The 9,376-nt window shown below is 40.1% G+C and overlaps 1 pseudogene; it reads right to left on the minus strand.

Moving 5' to 3' along the window:
* Window positions 1-4,115: 4,115 nt before the first annotated feature.
* The window catches only part of LOC107296718, a 12,247-nt pseudogene continuing 6,986 nt past the window's right edge, over window positions 4,116-9,376 (minus strand).

The following is a 9,376-nucleotide window of genomic DNA, read 5'->3' on the forward strand; positions in this document are numbered from 1 at the left end:
CAAATGAACATGTTTTGCATGCACTGAGTCTCCCTTTTTTAATGTACAAAATTAGCATCAATTTATCCGTATTACATTGCATGCATTTGTACCCACATTGCTGCTTAAATATAAACTCTGGTATGAATATTCCTTTAAAGGAGAATATTTGTAGTTCAGGATTGAAATGACGGGTGCTTGGATGTTTTCTTGCAGATGTTTCATTATCCAAACTATGTAACATCATTAGTGCTAGAATATTCCTTTAAAATTAGATTTCTAATGCAAGTTTGAAACAAGCACTGTATCACAACATTCAAAGAAATGTATAATCTGTAGGAAAACTAAATTTTGATCCATGTTGTTGAATGTTGCTTGTCCTTTCCCTCTCCCTGAGGCAAATTTGATAACATGAAGGTTTCTTTATACATTTTTTTATTATCCTATTCTCTTTCCTTAGAAATTATTGCCTAGATTTTTCATTGTCTCTCTTCTGCAAAATAAAATGCAAACATATTGCTTGGGAGACCTATATTTTGAAGGTACTATTCTTATGACTTTTCTTGTACATATATAACTAGTTTTTGGCTAGCTAATGTAATTCCTCTACTTGTTTTTTAGATCTTTAAAAGTTGCTGCTGCCATACCATATTGCTGTTGAATTATTTTCTATACTATATTATAATATTGAATTTAGCCACATCAGACAAATGATTGCAATCTAAACTTTTCTAATTTTTGAATCAGTAATTAATGGTGAACTATAACAACTTCACAAATGAAGGTAAATAAATACGTATGACCCAGGATACAGTAAGTTGCAAGATCCAATGTGAGTTGATCATTGGCTTACTCTTCCAAGCTTTAATTAACAACAACTAAAAGCCACACACAACCAGGAACCATATAAACACAATGCATAGAACAGCCCAGTATACATTCCTGAGAGAGAGAGGTTCTCTGATGATGGGCTCCAGCATGAGCCCAAAAGCTTGGAAGAATAAATGTTTGGTCTCAGTGACCGATTCAGATTGGATCTTGAAAGTTATTTTTCCAAACCCACTGATTTTGTGTGACAGTTAATGCATTCACTATATAAAACAATGCAAGTTCTGATACAGGGAAAAACAACTCTAAAGAAGTCAGCCTATGAGGACAATTTCAATGTTTATGCAGCATAAAAAGTGTTTGCCTTTTGTGGTGTTCGTGGATTGAATATAGCAATGCTTACAAATAAAAAACAGTTTTCAAGGAGAAGCTGTCTTTATTCACCTTGCAGAGTTGCTTTGCTTCATTATATAATTACTTAAATTTCCAGCTATTTCTGATCCTACCATACAGTCACCATTAATACATGCATGGCACTGAGCAGTTTACAAGATCATTTGTCTTTGTTGCAGAGTAATTAATGTCGAGGCAGCACTGTGTGAGAATTAATGTTTTTGTAAATGCAAATAAAGAAAAAAAATCCAGCAGAGAAAATCAATTCAGCTCCATGGTATATTGAGTTCATTTCATTCTGTTCTGCTTGTAGGAATTCTTGTGAAGCTTCAAAAAAAAGTCACAAATGTAATTCTTCCTCTCTCTCATTTAACATTGGTGCAATATAACTGTATCATTATCCACCATCCTGATGTACAATGAGGATAATTGTTATCAAAGCTAGGTTGAAAGTAACCTCTCAAGTTGAGGCAGAAGTTTGGAATCAGGAGGACAAGATAGGAGTCTACAATGAAGACTCCTGGGCAACAGAATGGAGGGGGAAGGTAGAGGTGTAGATTTATATTAAATAGAACCTACATTAAACTCAAGAGAGTTTTGTTGCATAAGTCAAACAGGAAGGAAGCTTTTACATAATCCTCCTTCTCTACCAGAAACAAAGCCTCACCTATGACTCAGCTTAGAGATACATCTCCTGGGCACCAATACGCAAAATAAATAGCCCTAAACTGATTTTTTTTGCCAATTGTGCATGTTGTATTATATTTTCTCTGTGAAGACTAATTTTAAAAATACCTCTTTTAATATTTCTCACAGCAAGACCGACATAATAGAGCCATAGCTATGTACTGTATACTGAATATTCAGAATCTGGCACAAGCTCGTAATAAAACCAGGATGGGCAAAACTGAAAATAATTTTGCGCCTAGAAATAAGTTGTGTATGTGATAGCTGCTTATGTGAATCAGATGTCCTGTAGCTTCTTATGTGAATCAGATGTCCTGTAGCCTTATATCCACCCAATTTGATTAAGGCATCAGGCTAGAAACTGGGAGACTGAGTTCTGCCTTAGGCACAAAGCCAGCTGGGTGACCTTGGATCAGTTGTTCTCTGTCAGCCCTAGGAAGACGGCAATGGAAAATCATTTCTGAAATATTACCAAGAATACTGCAGTCACCAATAGTCAGCACTGATTAAAAGTAGTACACTCACATCTCCCCAAAAAGAAGATAGTTCTGAATTTAAGATGATCCAACTCCAAAATTGTAACTCTTGACATATACATCAACATACATATTTTCACAAACCTAAAGTTTTTTCTCCATTTTAAAAGTAATTATTTGAGAGAAGGGGTATCTTCTTTCAGATAAATATAATATTTCTTCCAGTCCTGTAAAAATATTTGTTTTGGTAGTCACATCTGATCTTGCAGTCACATTTTGTTAACTTTCATTCTTTCCTCTATATAAACTTGTTTTATTCATTAGACATTATCTGAATGAACATATATATAGAAAATCTCAGCTTGGTGAAGTACTAAGCTCTACATTAGATAGCATTTCATTGCATCTTCTTCTCAATTCAGCCTCGGTATTGAAGACCAGGATGGCAAGTAGGATGGGTTCAACCTGAAAGGTTGTTAGCAAAATCCTCTCTGGGGGGAGGTGGGAAAAAGAGATTACATTTGGAACCCCCATTGCTAGAGGCCAAGTAGCAAGAAACTGAGAACCCCATGCTTCCTTTCCTACAATGCCCTTGAAATGCATGATTTAGCATTGTATCAGGGCATGACAGGATATTCACACTGGTAGATTCAGTCACCTAATTTTGGGAATGGCAGACAGAAAAATTGTTACAAATACAATTGGTACGAAGGAAAGATGTTTATATGAAACTAAGTAGGATAATGCAAGGGAGGTATGTATGTAATGTTTATAGTAACTATGTAATGTTTATAGTAACACCATGAGACTAGTTCACCATTGTCTATTTCTAAGATATTGTTTGATTAGGACTACTCTACAGTCACAATATTGTTTGGTGTTTGGAAATACTAGATCCAACTTCCAACTTAGACATGGTTAGGAAATATTCCCAATTGCTGAGGAAGTGAACTGAAAGCTTATTCCAATCAATCCTCTGATCATGTTAACACAAAATTCCAGTAGTTAATCTAACATGTATCAAAATAAAAACTAATAACAGAAGACCATAGGAAATGTGGATTTAAATATAGATTATTCAGATAGATTTCCATAATACAATTGAAACATTATGGGATAATAGCATGTTGTGTGGATCCTTCTGTAGGACCACACAAAAAGCACTTATCTTCAAATTATTAAAAACAAGTAGATATTCCTCTAAGCTTCTGTAGCTGTTTTATCAATTGCTCCTAGCTATCTCTGCATGGATGTTCTCCTTCTCAGGATTTGTCCAATCCTGATCAATAATAGATTAGTGGCTGGGTGGGAAAGTTCTGCATGATGCATTAATTATAAATGAACAAAAGTATTTTTCCTTGTCAAGATTTTACAATGTTTGTATTAAGGAAACAAATTGCAGCTAACTTGCTGACCGATAAATAAAAATCATATTGATAGACAGCTTAGCACATTCTAGCATACCTCCTGAGGAAAAACATATCAGCATACTACAAAGCCAATGTTAAGAACTCATAATTTATAAGACAAACTGTAAAAGGATTCAATAGCCAGCAAAACATAATACTGCATTTTAACTCTGGTGAATGAGATTCTGAACTAGAAAGCAATGCTCTAGATCAGTGGTTTTTAACCTTTTTGAACGAATTGCCTCATTGGTTATGAGTTCTTAACATTGGCTTTGTAGTATGCTGATATGTTTTTCCTCAGGAGGTATGCTAGATTGTGCTAAGCTGTCTATCAATATGATTTTTATTTATCGGTCAGCAAGTGAAAAAGTCGGTTGTTCAAGGCATTCAACTTAATTTTATTCACAGCATTAATGACATAACATAGAGACTCGTGCAAACGGCCACTCAATTTTTTGAGACAAGGTGCTGTCTATGAATGACGCAATGGACAGTCATAACTCCAGGTACAACTGATTTTAGATGAGCTTGAAATCCGCGATATCGTCCAACCATGGATGCAGCTCCATCGGTTGCACATGCCACAACATTTGTCAAAGAGATGTTTTTCTCATTAAAAAACTCTTCAACCTTTTTAAATATCGAAGAACTTTTTGTGTCAGTGGCTAAAGTTTGAACAAATAACAGTTCTTCCCCGATCTCTTCATTTCCATTGATGAAACAGACATAAGCCAATAACAAGGCTTCATTTTCATGAATTGTTGACTCATCAATCTGCATCACAAATTCTGTATTTTTCAAGGTGTCAATAAGCCTTTCTTCCACATCAGCAGCCATTTCATCAATTCTTTTTGATACGATGTCATTGCTCAAAGGAATCAATTGCTTGATAGTGCTTGCGCTGGGCCCCAACATGGTGGCAATAATCTGTTTCACTGCTGGTAAAATCAGTGTTTCTCTGATAGTGTGAGGTTTGCCACATTTTGCTATCAACAAAGATACTTCATAGGAACAAATGAGTCCCTTGTCGGCGTTGAGTGACAATTTTCCAAATAACTTCCCAACTGTGCTGCGACCTTCAAACTTGGCCTTTAATGATTGGAAAAACAATGCCGGTTTGTTGGCTTTATCCGAATGAATTCTTACCAAATATTCTTTCAGTCAGGAAGGCTTCATCGCTTCATTTGAAAATGTTTTCTCACAAAGAAGACAAAATGGAAGCTGTACATTGGAAGGAGATGGAATGAATCCCAATTTTAGGTATTCCGTCGAACATTGGCAACACTTCCTCTTCTCGGCCAAGTTGAGAGGTCTTCAAAATGAAAGGCACTACCTGCAAATTAAATTTTTGACTCCATTGGAACACTAGAAAAACACATGTGGATGTCGATAATCCTAGTTTCAACAGTTACATTGACATTGCAGCTGACGTCACAGGGGACAGCCACTCAGCATGTGATGTTTCGAAAGAAGCGCTCCCCCCTCCATCACTGCCCATTCTGGCCAATGGCGCGCCACTGTATGGGTAGAGCAGGGGTAAGCAACCCAAAACACTCAAAGAGCCACTTGGACCCCTTTCCCACCAAAAACAAAACACTGGGAGCCGCAAAACCCTTTTGACATCTAAAATGAAGATAACACTGCATATATCCTTTTTTACCTTTATTACATATATTTCTTCAGTGTTATCTTCATTTTAGATGTCAAAAGGGTCTCTCTCTCTCTCTCTCTCTCTCTCTCTCTCTCTCTCTCTCTCTCTCTCTCTCTCTCTCTCTCTCTCTCTCTCTCTCTCTCTCTCTCCCTCCCTCTCTCTCCCTCTTTCTGCCCTTGGTCTGCCAATCCTCTTCCCCCACTCTGTGTGTGTGTGAGAGAGAGAAAAAGAGAGAGAGAGAGAGAGGGAGAGAGAGGGAGAGAGAGGCACTTGCGCTTCCTCTCTTCCTCTCTCTCTCTCTTTCTCTCTTTCCCCTCTCCCTCTCTCTTTCTCTCTTTCCTCTCCCTCCCTCCCCCCTTCTTTTTCCAGGTGAGGAGAAAGAGAGAGAGAAAGAACAAAAGGCAGAGGGCGCCGAAGGGGCAGGGAGGGGGCAGGAGGCAGCAGAAGACCCCCTGTCGCCGCTGGAGGCACCCAGCTCCACTGCCCGCCAGGCCTGTGGGGACGCCCTGGCTCATGGTCACATTGGCAGGCCGTCCCACGTGCTGCTGGCGTCCCCGGGTTCAAGTTGGGGCCACGGGGCATCTGTGGAATGCCCCGCCTGTCGGATGCATTGCCAGGCCTCCCTTCGCGCCACCGGCGTCCCCGGGCTTAAGTCACGAGGCATCCGCGGAACGACCCCCCGTCAGCTGCATCACCAAACCTTCTCCTGCGTCGTAACCAGGGCAACAATCCGCCTCCCGCCAGGACCAACGCTGGAGCCTCCCGTGCTGCCGGTAGGTCCGTCGTGCTGGAGGAGCTGGGGCTGCTTCGCACCACGCAGAGCTTCCGGTGATCCGTGACCCACCAGTGTTGCCCAGGGAGCGATGCCCCCACTGCCCGCTGCCCCAGCCCAGACTGCCGGCCGGGGGACAGCAGGAGGAAGAAGGGGAGGAGGAGGAGGGCAAGGAAGCCGGCGCCGGGCCCCAGGAGGAGGCGCTCCCGCAGGTCCAGCTGGGGCTCTTCTGCTGCTGGTTGGAAAATGCCTCCCCCTCCCTTTCTCTCCCCCCCATCTTCTGCTCACCTCACATTCTTCACCAACAAAGCAGCTGGGACTCCGGCACACCTTCCCGGCCAGCTGGGCCAACGGTCCCGCAGCTGGGGATCGCAGGGCTGCTCTCCCTCAGGGCTGCGGCTTGCGGGAAGGCTGTCCCACTCAGCTGAGGCTCTGGCAGGCTGCTCCTAGCGAGGATCCCGGGGCTTCCCCGCACAGTTCCCCGGCCACGTGCACCTCAGACAGGGCCAGCCAGGGAAAGGGACTTCCTTGTGCGCGCTTCTTCCAGGGGGTGGGGCACCTGGGTGCAGGGCCAATCAGGAGCCCTGCGAGGGGGCAAATCTGCATATGAGAGAGAGAGACAGAGAGAGAGAGAGAGAGAGAGAGAGAGAGAGAGAGAGAGAGAGAGAGAGAGAGAGAGAGAGAGAGAGAGAGAGAGAGAGAGAGAGAGAGAGAGAGAGAGAGAGAGAGAGAGAGAGAGAGAGAGAGAGAGAGAGAAACATGTAGACAACCTTCTATGTAGTTTTCCACCTTTCTGGTTTATTGGCAATTCCTTACCCCTTCTTTTTCAGCCATTACATTACCTATAAATTTATTTCTGAACTAAAAGCAAATTATCCAATATAAATGGTTCTGTTACTTACTCTAGATTTACAAAAATGCTTCAGATTGAAGAACCAACCTATACTGTTCTAACTAAAACAGATTATACTTTGCAAATAAAATGTTGTGGTCCCAATATGGAGAAAGCAGTGCTTCCTAATGTTTTGCTAAAGTGCAGGTGATTTTGGTTGAAAGTAGAGATGCAAAGGAGATTCTCCAACAATTTGTTTTTTTCTCAGCATTCAAGAATCTGACAAAGAACATTTTTTACAACATGAACGGCATCGAGTTTGACTGCTTTGCATTTTTCTGAGCTCACACTGTTCCTAGAAACCTGCCTTTTTTAGGAAAGATATGCCTATACCAGAATTTCATTTACATAGCAAAAAGAAAACTATTGATTGAGGAAAAGGTTTACTTATTGTAGTAGTTATGTAAGTTGCTCAGAAAAAAAAGAATGCTCCATTAAGATTCATAATGAGTTTGTATATACACTTAGCTGAACATATACAGAAACTTTTGTGTGATCAAGAAGCATCTTCATTAGACCTGGACTCTGCTAAAACTCCTAAGAGCTTTCAAATGAATACATCAATGATACATCAGCTTTTAACTAAGTATATTTCACAAACCTATTGCAGAATGTTGACCTTATTTCCATTCACCCAATTGTTTCTTTAATGGCTCAAACTCAAGGAGGGATTGCCTAATTTCCCACATTTTTATTCTACTATTATGTACATAAAAGATTTAAACTGGAATAATTAAAAAACTCTCCTTTGGGACTGTTCATGCTAATGACCTACAAAATTGTTTCCAGTGGCTTGGGAAAGTTTGATGTCTTTTGAGATTTAGATAATCTAAAATGTTTCTGTTGAGTTCTCTGCCTTTTAAAAAAATTCTTCCCTATTCTTTATATATTTCTCTCCCTGCTCTTGCTGGATTTTAATCCCAGTTTTGTCAGCAAACTTGTTTTGAATTTTGTTGATGTTTAGTAAATAAAGCTATATTTTTTGCTAGCTGAACTGACTGTGGTATATGTACTTGCTCTAATCTGGGTATAAGACTTAACTTGGAGTATGTTGGGGACAAAATAAACTGAAAATGATCCACAAAATCTTTTCAACAATGAAGCCAAGCAAACAGGAATGTTAGAGGCAGTTTGCATATGGATTCCTTTTTCCCCATATCATTTTCCTTCTTTATAAGTTCCTTAAAATTATTTGCTCATTTGCAATATTTGATTTTCATTGCAGAATAGAACAGAATAACAGAGTTGAAAGGGACCTTATAGGTCATCTAGTCCAACCCCCTGCCCAAGGAGGAGTCCCTACACCATTTCTGACAGATGGCAGTCCAGTCTCTTTTTGAAAGCTTCCAGTGATGAAGCACCAACAACATCTGAAGGCAGTCTGTTCTATTGGTTGATTGTTCTCACTGTCAGGAAATTTCTCCTTATTTCCAGGTTGAATCTCTCCTTGATCAGTTTCCATCTGTTATTCCTTGTCTGGCATTCAGGTGCTTTGGAAAATAGGTTGACCCCCTCCTCTCTGTGACAGCCCCTCAAATATTGGAACACTGCTATCATGTCTCCAATGTCTGCAATAATAAATCAAAGTGGAATACAAACTGGGTTTAAGCAAAACTGTCATATCTTGGTGACCCTAACTCTTAGAGGTCTTCCCAGTACCACCATCACCACCTCAGTCCACCCTTGCATTTCAAAAAGCAGCCTGAAGTATTCTGTTGCACCAAGTTAATAATCCAGTGTTTCTCAACCTAGTCAACTGTTGGAGGGGAATAGATATGTACAATCTGTATTTTCTGTTGAAATTAGCAGCAATGTGGAAAACATCACATATTTTATTTCTTAGTTTCCACTGCTCTTAAAAGCCAGGCATCAGTTGTTTCAACTCTTTTTTTTCCCCAGTGGCAATTTATCATGCAATCCCCTCCCCTCTTTGCCACTTTCTTCTTGTAATACCAGCTGAAGAATCAGGAGGAAAAGGAAAAAAAATTGTGGATGCTTTTGGAATATTCTTCATAAAGAAGTTGCAATAGTCTGAATTCTGTGGTCACCAGGGAGACAATTGCAAGTGACTTCATTTCAGAAATAGCATTGGGCCCTTTTGGCTTTGTAACAGCAATTCCAGTTTCTGAAGTTTCTTTAATTTCTGTCCATGTTGTTAGTCATTCTTCGCCATTCATCATTTATCAGTATTGTACAAATTAAGATATACAGAAGTCCCATAAAAGCAAATGTCTCTTTCCAATTTGCTCCTCATGGGAAGCAGACAACACAGCTGGAAAACATATTGAT

This window comes from Protobothrops mucrosquamatus, unplaced genomic scaffold, assembly GCF_001527695.2.
Source record: "Protobothrops mucrosquamatus isolate PMUCROS unplaced genomic scaffold, P.Mucros_1.0 scaffold2944, whole genome shotgun sequence".
NCBI lineage: Eukaryota > Metazoa > Chordata > Lepidosauria > Squamata > Viperidae > Protobothrops > Protobothrops mucrosquamatus.